This window comes from Rana temporaria, chromosome 4, assembly GCF_905171775.1.
Source record: "Rana temporaria chromosome 4, aRanTem1.1, whole genome shotgun sequence".
In the NCBI taxonomy this organism is placed as follows: Eukaryota; Metazoa; Chordata; class Amphibia; order Anura; family Ranidae; genus Rana; species Rana temporaria.
In genome coordinates this window covers 243,484,795-243,507,348 of record NC_053492.1, presented here as the reverse complement: position 1 = coordinate 243,507,348, position 22,554 = coordinate 243,484,795, and the positions used below count along the sequence as shown (strand labels likewise).

Here is a 22,554-nt window from a genome sequence, read left to right as displayed (position 1 = left end):
TCGATCAGATCCAATTACAACAGAGGCATATTCTCTACAAATTAGAAGATCAGGAAAATAGAAACCGGAGACAAAATCTAAGGATTAAATCAATACCAGAGAAGAGGGGAGAGGATCTCAGGACAATTATGCAAACGATATTTAATCCTGTATTGGAAAGAACAGTTGACAACCCAATCATGATCGAAAGGGTGCATCGACTAGGAAACTCGAAAAGAGGGCCCCCCGAACGAACAAGAGATGTTATAATAAGATTCAGATTCTATGAAGAGAAAGAAGAAATATGGAAGAAGCTGAGGGGGCAACCCCCGATAGTTTTTGAGGGGGCCGAGCTCCGGATATTCACTGATGTGGCCCCAGAAACCTTGGCGAGGAGATGGATGTTAAAACCACTCCTAAAACAGATGATCGATCTGAATATCAAGTATAACTGGGGATTTCCCGCCTGTCTAATTGGGACAAGAGAGGGAAGATCTGCGACCTTGAGATCCCCCGAGGACTTAAGTGAATTCTGCAGGAAATTGGATATTCGGATCCCTGACTTGCCGGGCTGGGGTTAGGGGGGGGGAGTTACGAGGGAGGGGGGGGCCGCTTTCTTGAGACCCCCCATCCCTCTCCTTCTCCTACCCATCCGGCTCTGACTTAGGCTAAAATCTGCCTCCTTAGGGTTCCCATCAATGAAGCCCTTCTCCCCCTTTGTTTTGAGAGTTGAGGGGACATACGGTGGACAAAGAGGAAGACGATCGTGACTAGTCCCTTTTTTCAAAGGGATTTAATATACCTGGGGATTCCCTGTTTGCTAAACCGAGAATTGTGAGAGGAGATCCGCAGTGTTAAGAATCCCCGAGGACTTAAATGAGTGCCGAGGGGAACTGGACACTCGGGTTTCCATTCTCTCGGGGTGGGGTGGGGGGGGAGGGGGGGCCCTATTCCGAGGCCCCCCCTATCCTCTCCATCTCTCCCCACCCAGCCCTGTCCCTTGGTACATTGTGCCTTGTTAGGACCCCTCTTTTTGCTTCCTAGGTGTGTTGTGCCCCTTTTTTTTTTTTTTTTTTATTCTTCTTTTTCCCCCTGTCTGCTACCTGGACCCGAGAGGGCCCTGGGCAGTTATGGGGGAGATGAAATTGAGGTTTGCCCTCTTCCCCCCATATCTAAACGATGGTGGGGGGGGAGGAAAACCCTAAAACCTCACCCAGAGCGATCTGGACCAAGACATGGTAGTTGGTTCAGAGGTCTTTAATAGACCAAACGGGAGGGCGGGAGGAGGGGAGGGGGGAGGGGGGAAGAGGGGGGAGGGACAGAGGGAGGGGGGAAGAAGCCCTGTCTCACCTGGACAATTAGAAGAGAGCGTAAACCATAGAAGGGAAAATTGCAGACCTAGACCTAGTGGAAAAAAAACAAAAACAAAAAAAAAAAAAAACGAAGATGCCAGTAATTAAATGCATCTCATACAACGTCAAGGGTCTAAACAGCCCATACAAGAGACATAAGGTGCTAAAGGAACTGAAACACTATAGGGCAGATATCGTATTCCTACAAGAGACCCATTTGACAATAGGGTCAAACGTAAGGATGTACTCGCCAGACTTTCCCACTTGGTTTTATGGAGACACCATCTCCAAGAGAGCCAGAGGGGTCGCAATAGGGGTAGCCAAGGGGATTAGCTTTGTGCTTACAGATAGACTAACGGACCCAGAAGGGAGATTCCTCTTTCTGAGAGGAAAATTGGAGGAAGAGGAGTATACTCTGGTAAACGTATATGCACCTAACATCTCCCCGATGAAATACATATTGGGAATTTTAGGGAAATTAAAAGACTTCAGTAGGGGAAAGATAATACTAGGAGGAGATCTAAACTTCTGCATGGATCCGAAAGTGGATAAATCACACCGGACATTAGAAACTCAGGACACACAATTAAGAAAGGCCAAAGCTAGCCTACATAGAAGTCAACTGGTGGATACATGGAGGATTTTTAATCCTAGTCAGCGAGACTATACATTTTATTCCCAGGTGCATGGTAGTTATTCTCGGATCGACCACATCCTTGTTGATCATAGAATGCTGGAGGAGGTGGTCGAGACGAGAATAGAGCCCATGACGATTTCCGACCACGCGCCCATTAGTATATCTATAAAAATCTCAGGCAATCAAAGGCCCTATCAAAGCTGGAGATTAAATGAGGAACTACTGATTGAGGAGAAAAGCCTAACAAGGGTTAAAAAAGAACTAGAAGAATATTTTAAGATCAATGAGACTGAGGAAATTTCGGCGGCAACCCTATGGGACGCCCACAAGGCAGTGATAAGAGGGGTTTTGATCTCGGAAGGAGCAAGGAGAAAAAAAGAAGCGATCAGTAAAAAAGTAAAATTAATAGATGAGATTTTCAGCCTAGAACAAAAACACAAAAAAGAAGGTAAGCAACGAGAGGTATACCTAACCCTTGTCAATAAACGAAATAAACTTAAAGATCTCATGGAACAGGAAACAAGAAAAGATTTCAACTCAATAGCATGGGAAAGATACAAGTGGGGAAATAAAACAAGCAAACATTTGGCTCGGCTGGTGAAAAAAAAGAAATCAAGGAACTATATTGACAAAATTAAAAATGAAAAAGGAGAGGTTTTCCATACAACAAAAGAAATTGCCGAAACATTTAGATTATACTATGAAAAATTATACTCAGTAGAACAAAAGACATGGCAGATAGGAGAGAAAGAAAATAAGATCACAACCTTTTTAAAAGAAGCAAGACTTCCAAAAATTAGTCAAATCGATGCCGAGGGGATGGATAGGCCAATCACGGAAAAAGAAATCATGTTAGCATTAACCAACTCAGTCTCAGGTAAAAGCCCAGGCCCAGATGGCTTTACAGTAATGTATTACAAAAAATGTAAAGAGATACTACTACCAAGGCTATGTAAGTACTTTAACGGCCTCGGGAAGGGGTACAAATTAAGTAAGGAGGCCTCGGAAGCAATCATAACCGTTATCCCGAAAGAAGGCAAAGACTTGGAAGGTTGCTCGGGCTACCGGCCAATATCCTTGCTAAACACGGATATAAAATTGTTCGCAAGGATATTGGCCGGGAGAGTTAAGCAGGAAATGAATAAATTAGTGTATCCAGATCAGACGGGCTTTATTCAGGGGCGAGAGGGGAGAGATAACGGTGTAAGAACACTTTTGATAATCAGGAAAATGAGGACAGCGGGGTCCCCAGGTCTACTCCTGTCGATAGATGCAGAGAAAGCGTTCGACAGGGTAGACTGGGGACTCATGCTCTCTACTTTAAAGGAAATGGGGTTTGGCCAGGGGATGATGAACTGGGTGGCCGCCCTTTATCAGTTCCCTTCGGCAAAAATAAAAATAAATGGTAGCTTCTCGCAAACATTTCAAATGAAAAATGGAACGCGACAGGGGTGCCCATTGTCACCACTGCTGTTTGTGCTGTCTATGGAACCCCTGTTAGCCAAGATTCGCAACAGCCAAAAAATAAAAGGTATCAAAATAGGAGAGGAGGAACATAAACTCGCAGCTTTTGCAGACGACGTCCTCTTCTATCTAACTGAACCCAAAACATCAATTCCAAACCTATTAAGCCTTTGCCATGAATACGGAGAATTTTCAAATTTCAAATTAAATATCACCAAAACGGAGATCATGAGTATAAATGTTAGCAAGACAGAAGAAAAATCCCTGAAAATGAACCATCGTTTCGCCTGGGTTAGCGAACTTAAATATCTTGGGATCTTGTTAGCAAAATCAATCAAAAAAACCTACACGATAAATTTCATCCCATTGTTAAACGAAATTAAGAAAGAGACAAAAAGGGTGGAAAACAGAGCAATATCATGGATAGGACGAATTAATTATTGCAAAATGATCATCATGCCAAAGGTCCTATATAAATTCCAGATGATCCCTATAGCCCTCCCGAGAACGCTACTCTCAGCCCTTAATAAATTAATCATGAATTTTATTTGGAAGAATAAGAAACATAGGATATCTTTTCAAACATTAAGGCAACCAAAAAAAAAGGGTGGACTCGCCGTTCCGGATGTTAAGAGATACTACGATGCGGTGATATTAACAAGGGTGGTGGAGTGGGCCAGAGCCAATAAAGAAAAAAGGTGGGTAAGTTTAGAAAATGAAATATCACAGGCAAGGTTAGATAAGATAATTTGGAATCCCCCTAAATTTAGGACACTGGATATAAATCTACACGAGATAACAAAAAAGGCACTGAAAACATGGGATATAGTATATAAAAAAATTGAGAAAGAATACAACTCTCCTCTCATAGCACTGAAAAACAACGATTTTTTTGCACCGGGTAAGACACAAGTAGGGGGACATTGGATTAAAAAAGACACTGCACAACTAAGAGATATTATGAGTGAGGGTCACATTAAAACACTGCAGGAGTTAAAACTTAATAAAAATTTAATGGAAATCAATGAGTGGAGGTACCAGCAGCTAAACCATTTTATTCAAGGTCTTTCACACCCCTTGAGGTCAGGAGACCAGTTGTCAGATCTGGAGAAAATCTGCACCACAGAAAGATCCAAAGGTATTGTTTCAAAACTATATAGGATCCTACTGAAGATGGGGGAGCCGGACATACCTCCATTCATTGAAAAATGGGAAAGGGAACTGGGCACACAGCGGGATAGGACCACAATAGAGAGAATGTTGGCTCTGACTCACTCCTCCGCGGTGGATAGCCGCACGGCGGAAATGTGCTTTAAATGCATTGCCGGTTGGTATATGACACCGGATAAATTAAAACAATTTAAAGAGGGGCAGACAGGGGACTGCTGGAGGGGCTGTAGATCACTAGGAAATATGGCACACCTTTGGTGGGGATGCCCCAAGATAAAAGAGTATTGGGAAAATATATTGGGTTGCGTGGAAGAGATCACAAAGAAAAAGATAAAGATGGACCCATGGGTTGTTTTATTTCATGGGGGAGAAGAAGGTATTAAAAGGTACAGGGACTCTCTGATACCACACCTCCTGAACGCCGCTAAGAGATTAATCCCTAGAAGGTGGCAAGATCCAGACCCCCCTTTGGTGTGGGAATGGATCGACGCGGTCGAAGAAACATATAAAATGGAGGAACTGAAAGAGGGGTTAGAGGGTAATAATATCTTATTAAGCACAAAATGGGAAAACTGGAGAATTTTCAAGAAAACATGGAGTTACGCAGAAAAGCTAAGGGAAGAAATTTAAAACGCTCCCTTAGAAGAAAATTAGAAAGACCTACAGGTCTGAAGAGAATGTCTAAGGTGAGACGGGGGGGGGGGGAGGGGTAGGGGTAAGGGGGGGTAAAAATTTGAAATGGTTAATTTTTGGTACTTCCATTTGCTCTTTTTCAAATGGAGCAACATAAAGGTTCATATAGGTTTACTTGTATATGTGCATGTTACAATAGCATATGTAAAAAAAAAAAAAAAAAAAAAAAGAAATCCATATAAAGAAAAGCGACACTAATGATGCTAAACCAAAATAGAGATGCAATGGGCCGGTACGCAGAACATGAGCATAAAACACGCACTCTATGAGGTAGAGTCTGAAGTGGGAAAGAAAAAAAAAAAAAAAAAAAAAAAAAAAAAAAAAGTAGTAGTTCTCAATATCAGGAACCACTACTTTAGAACAGGGTTTAGTAACTACAAGTTTAGAACTTCTATTGGTAACTACTACTTTTAGAAAACACACACTAAAGGTTTGAATGTGCTGCCCTTGCAGTCTGCATGTGAGTGCCAATGTATTGTTAATGACACACCAAGAACAGATTGCAAACAAATTGCATTTGCGAGCATCAAATTGCATAGTACGACAGGAAAAGTGCAGCTCACATGAGATCAGAAGGTGCATAAACTGTCGCTGATCCTAGGTGTAAAGATGCATTCACTGAAGCTCACTGGAGATCTGCAGGTGCAGAAATTGGGCCTAATCTATGGTGTAAAGGCACAGCAATTGGACCTGATTTGAGGTGTGAAGGTGCAGAATTTGGAGCTCATATGAGATCTGAATATGCAGAAATTGTGCCTGATTTTAAAGGGGTTGTAAAGGTAAAAGTTTTTTCACCTTAATGCATTCTATGTATTAAGGTGAAAAAACTTCCGACTATACCGCCCCCCCCCCCCCTTATACTTACCCGACCCCTCGAAAGTCCCACGCTCGGCCCCAACATCCTCTTTGCTGCTCAGCCTGGCCAATGATTGACTAGAGTGAATGGGCTGGCGCTGCTGTCAATCACATCCAATGATGCAGCGTGCCAAGGGGCGGGGCCGAGTGATACAGTAAGCGGCTATGGCTGCTCGCTGTATCACAGCAGCACGCCCGCTTTGACTCCACACAATGCGAGGGAGCTCGCATGACTGTGTGGAGTTCTTGCCGGGAGGACCAGAGACAGCCGCTGAGGGACCCCAGAAGACGTGGATCGGGGCCACTCTGTGCAAAACGAGCTGCACAGTGGAGGTAAGTATAACATGTTTGTTATTTAAAAAAAAAAAAAATTATTTACCACCCCTTTAAGATGTGAAGTAGCAGAAATCGTGACTCATAATAAATCTAAAGGTGCAGAAATTGCACCTGATCTTAGGCATGAAGGTGTATTCATTGGGGTTAATTTGAGATCTGAAGGTGTAGAAAATGAGTCTGATCTGAGTTGTGAATGTTTAGAAATTGGGAGTCACATGAGATCTAGAGGTTCAGAATGTGCGCTGTCTGATTTGACAGAAAGTGATTAGGTAGGTAGGTGTGTCCTCCTATTATATTGTTTTGGTAAACCTAAAGGAGATTGTACAATCAAATTATATATGGTTTGGCCACTTTTATACACCTAAAATGAACTAGTCGCACTTACAGAGCCATTAATGCAGAAAAATGCGTTAAAACACGCAGTTAAAACGTGCAAACCACAACACAGCAAAATGTCCTATGAGCTACTTTGCACATGTAGTAAAGCCCATTAATAATAATGGGCTGCCCTATGCCTGTCGTTGGAAAAATTAGCTACAAAATTTGCACTCCCAATATGCTAGGTGTGCATGGTGCCTGAATGTGAAATTGTTTTGTTTGTACAAGAACAGCGAGGCTTCATTCACATCTGCATGTTTCTGAACACACGGCAAACCACACAGAAAATGCATTCTTTGCTATGTGCTTTGGCAACACACTGCAAATTCGTATTACACTTGTGTTGTCATTAAATGTTTACCGGTACCCAGGGCCGGCCTTAGGCCTTTAGGCGCCCTGTGCGAGAAAGCTTTACAGCGCCCCCTAGTGACCACGCCCCTCAGTAACCACGCCCCTTGGTAACCACACCCCTCGGTAACCACACCCATTTCTCCAATACCGGCTCCATTTAAAGCCTTCCATTCCGTTAAGTTCCCAACAAAAAGATTACAAGCTATGATAAAAATACAACTTTTATTCACACGCTATAATAACGCCACATATACTGTATATCACACGGTATAATAACGCCACATATAAAGTAAATCACAAGCTATAATAACGCCACATATAAAGTAAATCACACTCTATAATAACGCCACATATAAAGTAAATCACACGCTATAATAACGCCACATATAAAGTAAATCACACGCTATAATAACGCCACATATAAAGTAAATCACAAGCTATAATAACGCCACATATAAAGTATATCACACTCTATAATAACGCCACATATAAAGTAAATCACATGGTATAATACCACTACCTGTAAATTTACTATCAAATATCAAACATAATTACAATAAAGTATTTTTTAACTTTTGCATTTACAGTTCCTTTAAGAAACACCCTATTTAAAAAAGAAAATACAAAACAGACATTAAGCAGTACACTGCACTTATAAAAAAGAATTTACTTACAGAAAAAAGTTTTCACATCCGCTGCCTGCTTCTGTGGATTTTTGCCCTCCTTTGTCTTTTCAGTGCGCATTGCATATGAGCTCCTCATAGCAAGGCAAGGACAGCCGCCATGCCGTCTTTCCGGCAGAATCCGCCTGTGGCCTGCCAGGTGTACCTTGAGCATTTGGCAACCGGGGCGGATTCTATATCTGCCCCCCCCCCCATAAAATGTAAAAACACCCCACTGTGCCCCCTGCATCCTTCAATATCTCTGTCACTACTGTGTACCCCTCTCCACAACTGCACCAATGGACCTCTCTACATTACACAGCACCCTGCACCCCTGGACCCCTTTACATTACACAGCACCCTGCACCTCTGGACCCCTTTACATTACACAGCCCCCTGCACCTCTGGACCCCTTTACATTACACAGCACCTCTGGGCCCCTTTACACTACACAGCACCCTGCACCTCTGGACCCCTTTACATTACACAGCCCCCTGCACCTCTGGACCCCTTTACATTACACAGCACCTCTGGGCCCCTTTACACTACACAGCACCCTGCACCTCTGGACCCCTTTACATTACACAGCCCCCTGCACCTCTGGACCCCTTTACATTACACAGCCCCTGCACCTCTGGGCCCCTTTACATTACACAACACCCTGCACCTCTGGACCCCTTTACATTACACAGCCCCTGCACCTCTGGACCCCTTTACATTACACAGCACTTCTGGGCCCCTTTACATTACACAGCACCCTGCACCTCTGGACCCCTTTACATTACACAGCACCCTGCACCTCTGGGCGCCTTTACATTACACAGCACCCTGCACCTCTGGACCCCATTACATTACACAGCACCCTGCACCAATGGACCCCTTTATATTACACAGCACCCTGAACCTCTGGTCCCCTTTACATTACACAACACCCTGCACCTCTGGGCCCCTTTACATTACACAGCACCCTGCACCTCTGGACCCTTTTACATCACACAGCACCCTGCACCTCTGGGCCCATTTACACTACACAGCACCTTGCACCAATGGACCCCTTTATATTACACAGCACCTTGCACCTCTGGGCCCATTTACACTACACAGCACCTTGCACCTCTGGGCCCCTTTACACCACACCTTGCACCTCTGGGCCCCTTTACATTACACAGCACCCTGCACCCCTGGGCCCCTTTACATTACACAGCACCCTGCACCCCTTTACACTACACAGCACCTTGCACCTCTGGGCCCCTTTACATTATACAGCACCCTGCACCTCTGGACCCCATTACATTACACAGCCCCCTGCACCTCTGGACCCCATTACATTACACAGCACCTTTGGGCCCCATTACATTACAAAGCCCCCTGCACTTCTGGACCCCTTTACATTACATAGCACCTCTGGATGGACCCCTTTACATTACACGGCACCTTGCACCACTGGGCCCCTTACATTACACAGCACCCCACAGCTCTGGACCCCTTTACATTACACAGCACCCTGCATCTCTGGACCCCTTTACATTACACAGCACTCTGCACCTCTGGACCCCTTTACATTACACAGCACCTTGCACTACTGGGCCCCTTACATTACACAGCACCCTGCACCTCTGGGCCCCTTTACATTACACAGCACCCTGCACCTCGTTACATTACACAGCACCCTGCACCTCTGGACCCCTTTACACTACACAGCACCTTGCACCACTGGGTCCCTTACATTACATAGCACCCTGCACCTCTGGGCCCCTTACATTACACAGCACCCCACAGCTCTGGACCCCTTTACATTACACTGCACCACTGGACCCCTTTACATTACACAGCACCTCACAGCTCTGGACCCCTTTACATTACACAGCACCCTGCACCACTGGACCCCTTTACATTACACAGCACCCTGGACACCTTTACATTACACAGCCCCGGACACCTATATGTAACACAGACACCCCCCCTAACAGTTCTGGACCCCCTGCATGTTACGCAGACCCCCGTACAGTGCATACCCCCTCCCCCTAAAATACAGATCTCTCCTTACAATACAGAACCCCCTCTACAATACAGATTTACCCCTACAATACAGAACCCCCCCCCCTACAATAGACCACCCCTACAGTGCAGACCCCCCAACAGTAAAGCACCTCGTTACATTACACAGCACCCTGCACCTCTGGACCCCGTTACACTACACAGCACCTTGCACCACTGGGTCCCTTACATTACATAGCACCCTGCACCTCTGGGCCCCTTACATTACACAGCACCCCACAGCTCTGGACCCCTTTACATTACACTGCACCACTGGACCCCTTTACATTACACAGCACCTCACAGCTCTGGACCCCTTTACATTACACAGCACCCTGCACCACTGGACCCCTTTACATTACACAGCACCCTGGACACCTTTACATTACACAGCCCCGGACACCTATATGTAACACAGACACCCCCCCTAACAGTTCTGGACCCCCTGCATGTTACGCAGACCCCCGTACAGTGCATACCCCCTCCCCCTAAAATACAGATCTCTCCTTACAATACAGAACCCCCTCTACAATACAGATTTACCCCTACAATACAGAACCCCCCCCCTACAATAGACCACCCCTACAGTGCAGACCCCCCAACAGTAAAGCACCTCATTACATTACACAGCACCCTGCACCTCTGGACCCCGTTACACTACACAGCACCTTGCACCACTGGGTCCCTTACATTACATAGCACCCTGCACCTCTGGGCCCCTTACATTACACAGCACCCCACAGCTCTGGACCCCTTTACATTACACAGCACCCTGCACCACTGGACCCCTTTACATTACACAGCACCTCACAGCTCTGGACCCCTTTACATTACACAGCACCCTGCACCACTGGACCCCTTTACATTACACAGCACCCTGGACACCTTTACATTACACAGCCCCGGACACCTATATGTAACACAGACACCCCCCTAACAGTTCTGGACCCCCTGCATGTTACGCAGACCCCCGTACAGTGCATACCCCCTCCCCCTAAAATACAGATCTCTCCTTACAATACAGAACCCCCTCTACAATACAGATTTACCCCTACAATACAGAACCCCCCCCCCCTACAATAGACCACCCCTACAGTGCAGACCCCCCAACAGTAAAGAACACCCCCCCTACAATAGACCACTCCTACAGTGCAGACCCCCCTACAATAAAGAACCCCCCCACATTACAGAACACCCCCTACAATAAAGAACCCCCCCACAATACAGAAAACACCCCCCCCTACAATACAGATCAACCCCTACAGTGTAGACCCCCCCCCCAACAATAAAGAACCCCCCCACACACACACAATCCAGAAAACACCCCCACACCCCCCCCAACACACAATACAGATCAAACCCTACAGTGCAGACCCCCCCCAACAATAAAGACCCCCCCCACACACAATTCAGAAAACAACCCCCCCCCCCCCACAATACAGATCAACCCCTACAGTGCAGCAGACCCCCCCCCCAACAATAAAGAACCCCCCCCCCACAATACAGAAAACAACCCCCCACCCACAATACAGATCACACCCTACAGTGCAGACCCCCCTACAATAAAGAACCCCCCCCCTAAAATACAGACGACCCCCCCTTCAGCCCTGTAAAGCAAGCAGGCTCAGATAACCTGCTTGCCGCGTGCTGCACACACAGTACAGGCAAGGGGGAGGAGGCTTCACTGCTCGGCTGCGTGACTGAGACAGTCACAGGCAGCCGAGACTCAGGCACGCGGAGCTGCCGAAGGAGAATCACTGCGGCCAGGTCCCGGGTGTGACGACGGCTCGCTGGGATGCGGCTTGCACGGCACCCCCCCTGCAAAGCCAGGCACCCGGCACCACGCAATGCCACCCGGAAAGGTCCTCTTTAGTCGCGGGGGGGGGCGCCGGCCTGACACCCACAGTGTGCGGCACGCCCACTACTTAATACGCGGGCGAATTAAAAAATCTTTGCGGTCGCCAGGCGCCCTTGTTGCTATGGCGCCCTGAGCGATCGCACTGTCCGCACACCGCAAAGGCCGGCCCTGCCGGTACCCCAATCGCAGATAACAGGCACATCTCTGCCGTGTGACAAAAGCGGTGTAAACGCACCAAAAAGAGCTTTAAAAAAATTAGCCAAGCTCTGCTCTAAAAAAGTTCTGGAGTGTTTGTCTTTAGGGTGTTTGTCGCGCGTAGGGCAGCACATGCAAATATTATCAGCTTTCCTCTCCTCATACTGACAGCGTGTGAGGAGACGAGAGGCGATGGCATTTCCTCACAAGGGAGATCTATACAGATTATCAGTGCAGCCCCAACAGCCGAATACATAGGACATCCGGCTCCTATCTCGGTGGCAAAATTTAAAACGAATAAGGCACGGCTGGCTGCAGAAGGACACTTGGGCATGGCTGGCTGCAGATGGACACTTGGGCATGGCTTGCTGCAGATGGACACTTGGGCACGGCTGGCTGCAAATGGACACTTGGGCACGGCTGGCTGCAGATGGACACTTGGGCACGGCTTTGCTGCAGATGGACACTTGGGCACGGCTTTGCTGCAGATGGACACTGATCATTCCTGGCAATGCTGGGTGCCCTCCTGGCAATGATAGGTGCTGCATTCCTTGCAATGATAGGTGCTGCATTCCTTGCAATGATAGGTGCTGCATTCCTGACAATGATAGGTGCTGCATTCCTGGCAATGATAGGTGCTGTATTCCTGGCAATTATAGGTGCTGCATTCCTGGCATTGATAGGTTCTGCATTCCTGGCAATAGTGAGTGCATTCCTGGCAATGGTGGGTGCTGCTTTTCTGGCAATGGTGGGTGCTTCATTCCTGGCAATGGTGGGTGCTGTATTCCTGGCAATGGTGGGTACTGTATTCCTGGCAATGGTGGGTGCTGTATTCCTGGCAATGGTGTGTGCTGCATTCCTGGCAATCGTGGGTGCTGCATTTCTGGCAATTGGGGGTCTGCAGATGGGCACTGACCCTTATTTTGCTTCACAGTTATTTATTTAAAATGTTACATTTTTTTTCCTGAAACTTCCCTCGTAAAGTGAAGGTGCGTGTTATACGCCAATAAATACGGTATATCCAAATAGTTCACCTGAGCTCATCTCTTCACCACACACAGCCATGAAGGCAAGATAATTCTTGTTGGGCCGTGTATTAGTGCTCGAACGAACACACTTAGACCGAATTTTAATGGTTCAAAGAATGTCGGGCTAAATGGTCGGCCCTCAAACATGTTCACTTCATCAAATCTGGCCCTCTTTGAAAAAAGTTTGGACACCCCTGCCTTAATACATCAGTTTTTTTAAGGAAAAGTTTGTACGATGATCCATGTTGTTCTCAGAGATCATTTAGAATTTATGTTTTCCAGATCATTGCAGTACATCACAGTCTATCAGTGCATCTATTTTAAATCCCTCCTATCATCCTTACATTTGCACATATGGGAATTTAGTGGACATGATGTGTACACACCATATTAGATAGCAAATCCCTGCTTTCATCCTAGCAGTCACTCATCTGGCTATCATTCTGTACATTTTGGGAATAGTATTGAATGTCTTTGTATATGTATATAAATACAACAATATGCCCTAGTCATGGAAAATCTAAATCTATTGCTAATTTCAGAAGCAGAAAACAATCAAAACTATGTGTTTGGGGATGCAGATGTATCCAAGCTAAGCTGCTTTGTTTGCCCTTGACTTGATCTCCCCCAAAAAATTGTTGTTACGGATCGGGTAGTCGGCCAAGCCAATGTCCAAGAGTCAGTGATAAAGGTAGACATACAGCAAGCAGGATCTGTAGCCAGAGGGAACGTAGGTCAAGCAGGTCTTCAACAGGAACGCAGGAGAAAGTCTCTTGTGATGTTAACACAGGCGAAAGCAAAGAGCAAATGAACTGGAAGGCTTTAAGTAGGCAGAGTTGATGAGCAGGATCAGCAATAGGTGGATCGCTGTGGAGAGATGAGAGCTGGCATTTAGCTGACAGCTGAGCTGCCAGCACAGAGAAGGAAGGACTGAGCCCAGCCCTGACAGGTTCTGGCACTGGACTTTTAAATGCGGAAGGGTCCAGGCTTAATGCCAGTATAGTGAGTTTTTCTCAGGTACATATTAGCTCACCTGAATAACTGGTAAATGCAGGCACTACATACTGACTACACATTTATAAGTTTCACCTACAGCTCTATATTTGGAATATGCAGATTTGCCATAGTAAGCTGCTTTATTTCCATTGACTTAGCCTACCCTGAGCCAAAGGAAAAAAATGGCTTTAAACAATTGTTTGAATGGATGTAGGCTACTTTTATACCTAGATATATGACTAACTGATTCTCTTTTGGGCTGACAGTTGGGAAGTGGCATCACATCTCATCACACATTACACGTCAAGGACACATTTGTTGTTCTTATAATGGGTATTTAACATTCTTCCCTTTTCGAACACTTTCTTTACAGGTTATAAAGTAATAGACATCCCTGTCACGATCAAGGGGTCAGGTTTGAAGACCAGTTGCTATAGCATTGGGAAGCTCAAACAGAAACCAGCAGGATAGAAACACAGATGGGTCACCTTGGCGGATGACACAGGCTCATCTGAGGTGCAGGTTCTAAGTGCCAACTGGTGTTCACCAGAGCTTCTGATAGTGGCGATGGATTTTGCTGCATGTTAGCACCAGGTCGTTGCCCTCGGGATCGCCTTTACCAGGAGGTGAGCAAGCCAGGGCCCAGTAGCAGATTAAGCAGGTAAGGATTAAACATAAGTGTAGTCGGTTAACAAGAAAAAAGGTCAGTGATGAGTAGTTGCAGGTTGGGATCAAGCAGAAGAGTAGTCGAGGAGGCAGTTGATAATGAGTGGTAGCAAAAATGTGGAGGCCATCTTAGGCCTTTGATATCAGCTCGAGGAATGGATCCGGTTATAGCTCCTAGGTCTCCGCAGCCAGACCATCAAAAGAGCATTTTTCTTCTTAGCACATGTTGAACGTGACCAACCACCTTAAACACTGGCAACAAACTGAGGTACTCTCCATTTGGGAGGGGTTATATAGGGGAGGAACTCAATTTTAATTGGGTTTGCCAGTGTCCAATCACCTGTGGTGACTACATAACCATTAATAAGTAAGTAATTAAGGCTCTGTGTTCCGTGATGTATGATTAAGAAAGGTCAGTGATGAGTAGTTGCAGGTTGGGATCAAGCAGAAGCGTAGTCGAGGAGACAGTCGATAACGAGTTGTAGCAAAAATGTGGAGCGCAGCTGGGAAGACAAAAGCAAGATACTGGCTGAGATAGCACAATAATCAGGCAACAGGAAGTACATGGCTTAAACCAGGAAGTTCATGGGAAGAGCAAGGAATTCAGGGTTCAAGAAAAACAAGGTTCAGGACAGGATCATTCAAGGAATTGTCCAGGGAGCTGCTCAGCAGGAAGAGACATCGCCAGACACAGCAGAGGTTCCAGGTTCAAATTCAGGACCTGACAGTACTCCCCTCCTCCTAAGATGTCCCCTGGAAATTTAAATGCCAAATTTGCTAGGAAATCTCTGGTGGAATTCTCTTGTTATTCTAGAGGTATGAATATTCTCCTCAGGCTCCCAAGAATTGTCTTCTGGCCCATATCCTTCCCATTGAACCAGATATTGTAATGTGTTCCTAAAGATCCTGAAATCAAGTTATTTCTCCACCACAAATTCTCATACTGTGAAGCCTCGTACACAAGACCGAGAAACTCGACGGGCGAAACACATCGTTTTGCTCGTCGAGTTCCTTGTTAGGCTGTCGAGGATCTCAGCGAGCCAAATTTCCCCATTCCTGTTGAGGAAAAAGAAGACATGCTCTCTTTTTGGCTCGACGAGATCCTTGACAGTTTCCTCGTCGAAAAGTGTACACATGACCGGTTTCCTCTGCAAAAAAAAAAAAACAGCAAGTTTCTTGCTGGTTTTTGCCGAGAAACTCGGTCGTGTGTACGAGGCCTCAGAGAGTTTGAAGCGAAAGGTAACTGGGTTGATCTGAGAAGAAATCTGGAAAGGTTTCACAAACTTTGTCCCAACTTTGCAGATAGAACATGAACCTATACGTTTTTGGTTACTAACCATACTTTGTCACCCACATGAAAGGTAGGGAGTTATCTGCAATTTCTATCAGCAGCCCTCTTGTAAAATTCCTAAGTTAATCTTTTGGTAACAGCAGAATTGGAGTTGGGGGGGTTGCGCTGATTGTTTATCAGCGCAGCCCCCCCAGATGCCCACAATGGACCACCAGGGAAGCCGCCAGGACCACCAGGGAAGCCTCTAACATGTGGAGGGCCAGGTACATCCCCCATGGCCATCCACATGTGCCAACCTAGGCCCAACATATGCCAATCAGTGCCCACAAATGGGCACTGACTGGCACCATTATAGAACTAATCAAATCAGTGATGCCCAGCAATGCCACCCACCAGTGTAATCAGTTCCACCCATCAGTATCCCTCAGTGCCACCTATCAGTGCCCATCCATGCCCACCTATCAGTGACCATCAGTGCCCATCCATGCCACCTATCAGTACTACCCATAAGTAGACATCAATGCCACCCATAAGTACCCATCAGTGCCTCCTATGAGTGCCCATTAGTGCCGCCTATTAGTGCCCATCAGTGCCACATACCAGTGCCACCTATCAGTGCCCATCAGTGCTGCCTATCAGTGCCGATCATCAGTGCCCATCTGTGCCACCTCATCAGTGCCACCTCATTGGTGCCCATTGCTGCTGCCTTATTAGTGCTCGTCTGTGCAGCCATATCAGTGCCCGTCATTGAAGAAGAAAACATGCTTATTTACAAAATATTTTAAGAGAAACACAGACATTTTTTTAAAAAATTTTCGGTCTTTTTTTATTTGTTGGCAAAAAATTTAAATCGCAGAGGTGATCAAATATCACCAAAAGAAAGCTCTATTTGTGGGAACAAAATGATAAAAAATGTGTTTGGGTACAGTGTAGCATGATTGCGCAATTGTCATTCAAATTGCGACAGCGCTGAAACCTGAAAACTGGCTTGGGCAGGAAGGTGTATAAGTGCCTGGTATTTAAGTGGTTAAGAAAAAAGGGCTTTGAGAGGTGGAGCTATGTTTAGAATTGTGATATGCAAATTCTGCCATAGGCAGATAGTCCAACCTGTCATCCTGAAGATAACCAACAAAACATTGAAGGTACTGCTCTAAAGTTTGATTGATACTCTCGGTCTGACCATTAGACTGAGGATAAAAAGCAGAAGACAGATTAATGTATACTCCTAAAGCTGACCAAAAGATTTTCCAAAATGTTGAAGTATGAATGTCCCATGGTGAGAAAGCTTTGGGAAATAGTTTATGAAATATATCAGAAGGTATCGGGAATAGAGAGGAGTTTACATTTGGATACCTCACTATTATCTTTGATACCAGAATCAATAAAGAACATTAAGAAAGATATTTTTCACCATATGACATCTGCAGCTAGAACAATAATAGCATGTAAACGGAGAGAAAATAAGAGCCCAAAGGTTGAAGATTGGATATGTGAAATGAATGAAATACAATATATGGAAAAACAAATAAAAGAAGAAGGATATATTAATAGTCAAATGCCAGTAATATGGCAAAAATTGGATGAATTTAGGTTCTCAAAAGAAATGGAAGAATACTTATGAATTGAAAACTGGGGAAAAATTGAAGAGGAATCAAAAGGAGAAGGAAAAAGAGTAAAAATGGTATAAGGGGAAAGGGAGAAAATAGGGGAGCGGGGAGAGTTTTTTTTTTTACGTAGGATGAATGAGGTTTCTGTAGATTGATCAGGATTCTGTATATCAAATAATAAGCAAGTATAGATATATAATGTAACAGAATCCTGAATAAATGCTAAAACTTTTTTGTATTAAAGAAAAAAACTCATAATAAAGATAAATTGAAAACAAAATTTTGAAGTAAATTGTACTGCTCTGTCTGACACTACATCTTCAGGAATTCAGGAATATATATATATATATATATATATATTCATATCCAACGCACAACACAACTCCACACATAAAATAAATTATCACTAAATCGTGTGTTGTATATGTTGATTGTATGTATACACCGGTCTGATTTGGACTAGGAAATAGTGAGCTCCCTATTTTCAGCGATACATAAATGTGGTGAAAGTGAAATAGGGCATAAATCATATGATTTCCTTTGATTTATTTATGTGAGAGTTTATATTTCTTTTCTTTTATGTTATATTAAATTGTAGACAAGAATTTGATAATGTATGTGACATTATTGATAGCTAATTAAATTGAAGGTGTAACTACTGTGTGTGGACGATAATTCTGAAATTTGTGCTTTAAAATAAATAAAATAAAATAGATGATTTTTTTTTCTGTGGTAGGTACAACTTTTTTAAAAGATTACAAAAAAGCGCATGCAGTAAACTGTACAATAAAAAGTCCAAAGTACCAGTCCTATAAGCTTAATAAAGCTTTAGTGTGAGAGACAGTCCATGGATCCAGGCAGCCTTGCGGTGGGAGCTGAAGCAATGCTCCAAAACATGGAATGAGAAAACAACAAAAGCAGGCGCCACTTAATAAACTGTTTGACTTTAATGTAAAATAAACATAAGAGCACTCACATGGAGGTGTAGAATAACAGGCATAGGTGTGAAGTCCTGTGAGTCGTCCAGCCCAGCTAAGGTATGTGTCTCTGTCCCCTATATCACTTCACAGCGCTGGTGCTGTGTAGCAATGCAACGCTGCTGATCAAACACAGGAGGATGCGTTGATGGCGGTGCATGGATGTGCACGCACCTTTTTCAAGCTCTGAAAAAGGTGCACGCTGTGTGTTTTCTCCATCGAACCACGGCACTAGCACGGAAACACGTCGCATCATCGAAGTCCAGCGTGATGACGTCATTCCCTCCTCCCATGCCATAGCGTCCCGGCGTGCGTTCCTGCGTGCGCTCCAGCATCCCTGCTTGCACATCCGTGCACCGCCATCAACGCATCCTCCTGTGTTTGATCAGCAGCGTTGCATTGCTACACAGCACCAGCGCTGTGAAGTGATATAGGGGACAGAGACACATACCTTGGCTGGGCCGGACGACTCACAGGACTTCACACCTATGCCTGTTATTCTACACCTCCATGTGAGTGCTCTTATGTTTATTTTACATTAAAGTCAAACAGTTTATTAAGTGGCGCCTGCTTTTGTTGTTTTCTCATTCCATGTTTTGGTACAACTTTTTTGAAGGTTAATTACATTTTGGTAGAGTTAAGAAACCTATTCTGTAAGTAGGTTGTGTCTTGACTTGACTTTTCAACAAGAAACGACCTGCAGAAGTAGGGACAATGGAAGAATGAAGGCACCCTCAGTTCTGTACATTACACCGCCTTACTACATTACTACATTCCTGCCAGTCAAATCATGTCTCAGTGTCACTTTCTGTTAAGAAGTTTAGCGTTACAAGGATTTATTTCGAGAACATCATCATTTTATGTCACATCATTAGTAAAATATTTCCCTGGTTGTAATATAAATCTAGTGTCAAGGATGCAAATTCTTTAAGTCTGCGAAATGTTTTAAGAAGGGGGAATCTAAAAAATAAAAAGATACAGCGGCACAGTGATGGATTTGTTGCAAGGGGGTTTAAAGAATATTAAAATAGAATTGTTCTATGAGGGGAAGTTTGGGGGTGTATGCTAGGAGTGGTGATTTAGGGGCATTTGTGTTGGGAGACAAGGATTTGTGCTAGGAGGGTCGATTGGGGGGGGGGGGGGTTGTGCTAGAAGAATTCCTCTGGGGGAATCTAGGATGGAAAAGGACCTGGGGGTCCTAATAGATGATAGGCTCAGCAATGGCATCCAATGCCAAGCTGCTGCTAACAAAGCAAACATAAATTTTGGCATAAATTAAAAAGGGGATTAATTCAAGAGATAAAGTGATAATTCTCGCCCTCTACAAGACTCTGGTCCGGTCGCATCGGGAGTATGCTGTCCAGTTCTGGGCTCCAGTCCTCAGGAAGTATGTACTGGAAATAGAATGAGTACAAAGAAGGGCAGCAAAGCTAATAAAGGGTCTGAAGGATTCTAGTTATGAGGAAAGGTTACGAGCATTGAACTTATTCTCTCTGGAGAAGAGGTGCTTGAGACACAATGGGGATAAAACTGAGGAACACGCAGTTTCCCAGCAGACACTGTGTTTAGTGTTCCGCCTATCACGGACATTCTTTCATCCTCTTGTCTGAGGATGAAAGAATGTCCGTGATAGGCGGAACACTAAACACAGTGTCTGCTGGGAAACTGCGTGTTCCGCCTATCACGGAACAGAACGAGGAGGAGGCGCGACTTTTCCACAATGGCCGCCCGCTGTCTGACTCTGCACCATAATCAGGTACACAGTCAGGAGTATAGAATCATGTATGGCGATCGGCAAGGCTGCAATGGGCACATTGAGGTGAGATTGCAACAGGCAAAGTGAGGTGAGATTGCAATGGGCACAGTGAGGTGAGATTGCAATGGGCAGAGTGAGGCGTGCAAATGGGCATTGTTGACCCTCTTTTCCACTTACAGTAGCTGCTGCATTTCTCACCCTAGGCTTATACTCGAGTCAATACGTTTTCCCATTTTTTTGTGGTAAAATTAGGTGCCTCGGCTTATACTCGGGTCGGCTTATACTCGAGTATATACGGTAACTATTGCTTGCAAGTGATTGGATGATGGAAAGCAGCAGAGCTTCTGCTTATTTAATAAGCTCTGGAGCATCTGCTCATGCAGAGTGCACAGTCTATTGGCCTTTAGTAAATCAACCCCAAAATGTCAGTCACATAGAGAGTTTTTTGTTTTCAATGAGTTTCCCAACTGAAATATTTGCATTGTAAAAAGGAGAGATAAAGCACAAAAAATGACTTCCACACATTAACTGTATAACTATATAATATTAAATTATACAGTTTAACTTTTTTTTTTTAAAAAGATTAGCAAACATTGTTATGTTTATTTTAAAAGCAATGAAAAAACATGTATTTTTCCTTTTAAATCCCAACTCTAAGTGCATGTTTCTGAAATCCTTAATACATAATCACTGTGATGTTTTTTCACTACTTCGGGAACCCTGTATGCTCTGCTGTACAGTGGGATGTATGTACTGTGCTTTGTAAATGACAAAGCAGTGTGAGGGGAATTGTAGGCATAGCGTCGGAACTGAACTGATGTTGCAACCTGGACCTGGAAGTGTGGCTCCCTACTACATACATCAGAATAGCTTAGAGAGCTACTGAAATAGTACAAAAAAGCCACAGTGTTTTTGTGGTAATTAAATAAAAAAATACACATATAATAGTCTGGAGTTAGGCTTTAACCTCTTGCAGACTACCCCACATATATTTACTGCGGGGCAGCAGATCCTGTGCTCAGAATCACGTACAGGTACACGATTCTGGACATCCGGGCATGGGGCGCACACTGCTGGCAACTTGCTCCCACTGTGATTGGACACAGCGTGTCCGATGTGTGCCGGGAACCCGCCGATCATACCCTACCAAAGCAGAACAGCAGTCTGCCTATGTTAACAAGGCAGATCGCCGTTCTGTTAGTAGGGAAGACAGATATCCTGTGTTTCTGCTAATCAGGAACACGGATCTCTGTCTTCCCACAGTTATAGCCCCCCCCACACACACACAGTTAGCAAGCACTCCCTAGGAACACATTTAACCCTTTGATCACCCCTAATGTTAACCCCTTCCCCCGCCATTATAACCAATACAGTGATTAGTAGTGTTGAGCAGAATACGCCATATTCATTTTCGCGATATATCACGAATATATAGTCGAATATTCAAGATATATTCGCTAAATTCGAATATTCGTGATATTTTATCGAAATGAAATGATTGCGAATTTTCGCTATTGCGAATGCGAAAATAATTGCGAATTTTCGATAACTGCGGTAGGAGCACTCTGATTGGCTCAGAATATTCTTGATATTTTTTCGAAATTTCGCAAAATGCGAATGCGATATTTACTGCGCAATTTCGACAAATGCTGTAGGAGCACTCTGATTGGCTCAGAATATTCGTGATATTTTACAATACAAAATAATTGCGAATATTCGGCAAATGCGGAAGGAGCACTCTGATTGGCTCAGAATATTCTTGATATTTTACAATACAAAATAATTGCGAATATTCGGCAAATGCGGAAGGAGCACTCTGATTGGCTCAGAATATTCTTGATATTTTACAATACAAAATAATTGCGAATATTCGGCAAATGCGGAAGGAGCACTCTGATTGGCTCAGAATATTCTTGATATTTTACAATACAAAATGATTGCGAATATTCGGCAAATGCGGAAGGAGCACTCTGATTGGCTCAGAATATTCTTGATATTTTACAATAGAAAATAAAAAGTGTTTTGCATTGGTGGTGATTCTTTACTCTATCCATCTGTCACAGCCGTTTGTCAATCAAACACCTTGAAGATTGAACACGTTCATGCTGCAAGCTTTGGACTTTTTTCACTTCACATATCAAAGACATTTTTATGAAAGATTATTTTTCTATTATTGGGACTATATTTCTTTATATATTTGTTTCACTGTGTATTTCACAAGTTATTTGCGCTTGCTTATTTTATAATTTGCCCACATGTCTTGTCA

At 44.3% G+C, this 22,554-nt stretch overlaps 1 protein-coding gene across 1 annotated transcript in view; it reads left to right on the top strand.

The window, feature by feature from the left end:
- The window catches only part of LOC120937111 (gamma-aminobutyric acid receptor subunit rho-2-like), a 119,065-nt gene that overhangs the window by 59,078 nt on the left and 37,433 nt on the right, over positions 1–22,554 (top strand). The window lies entirely within an intron of this gene.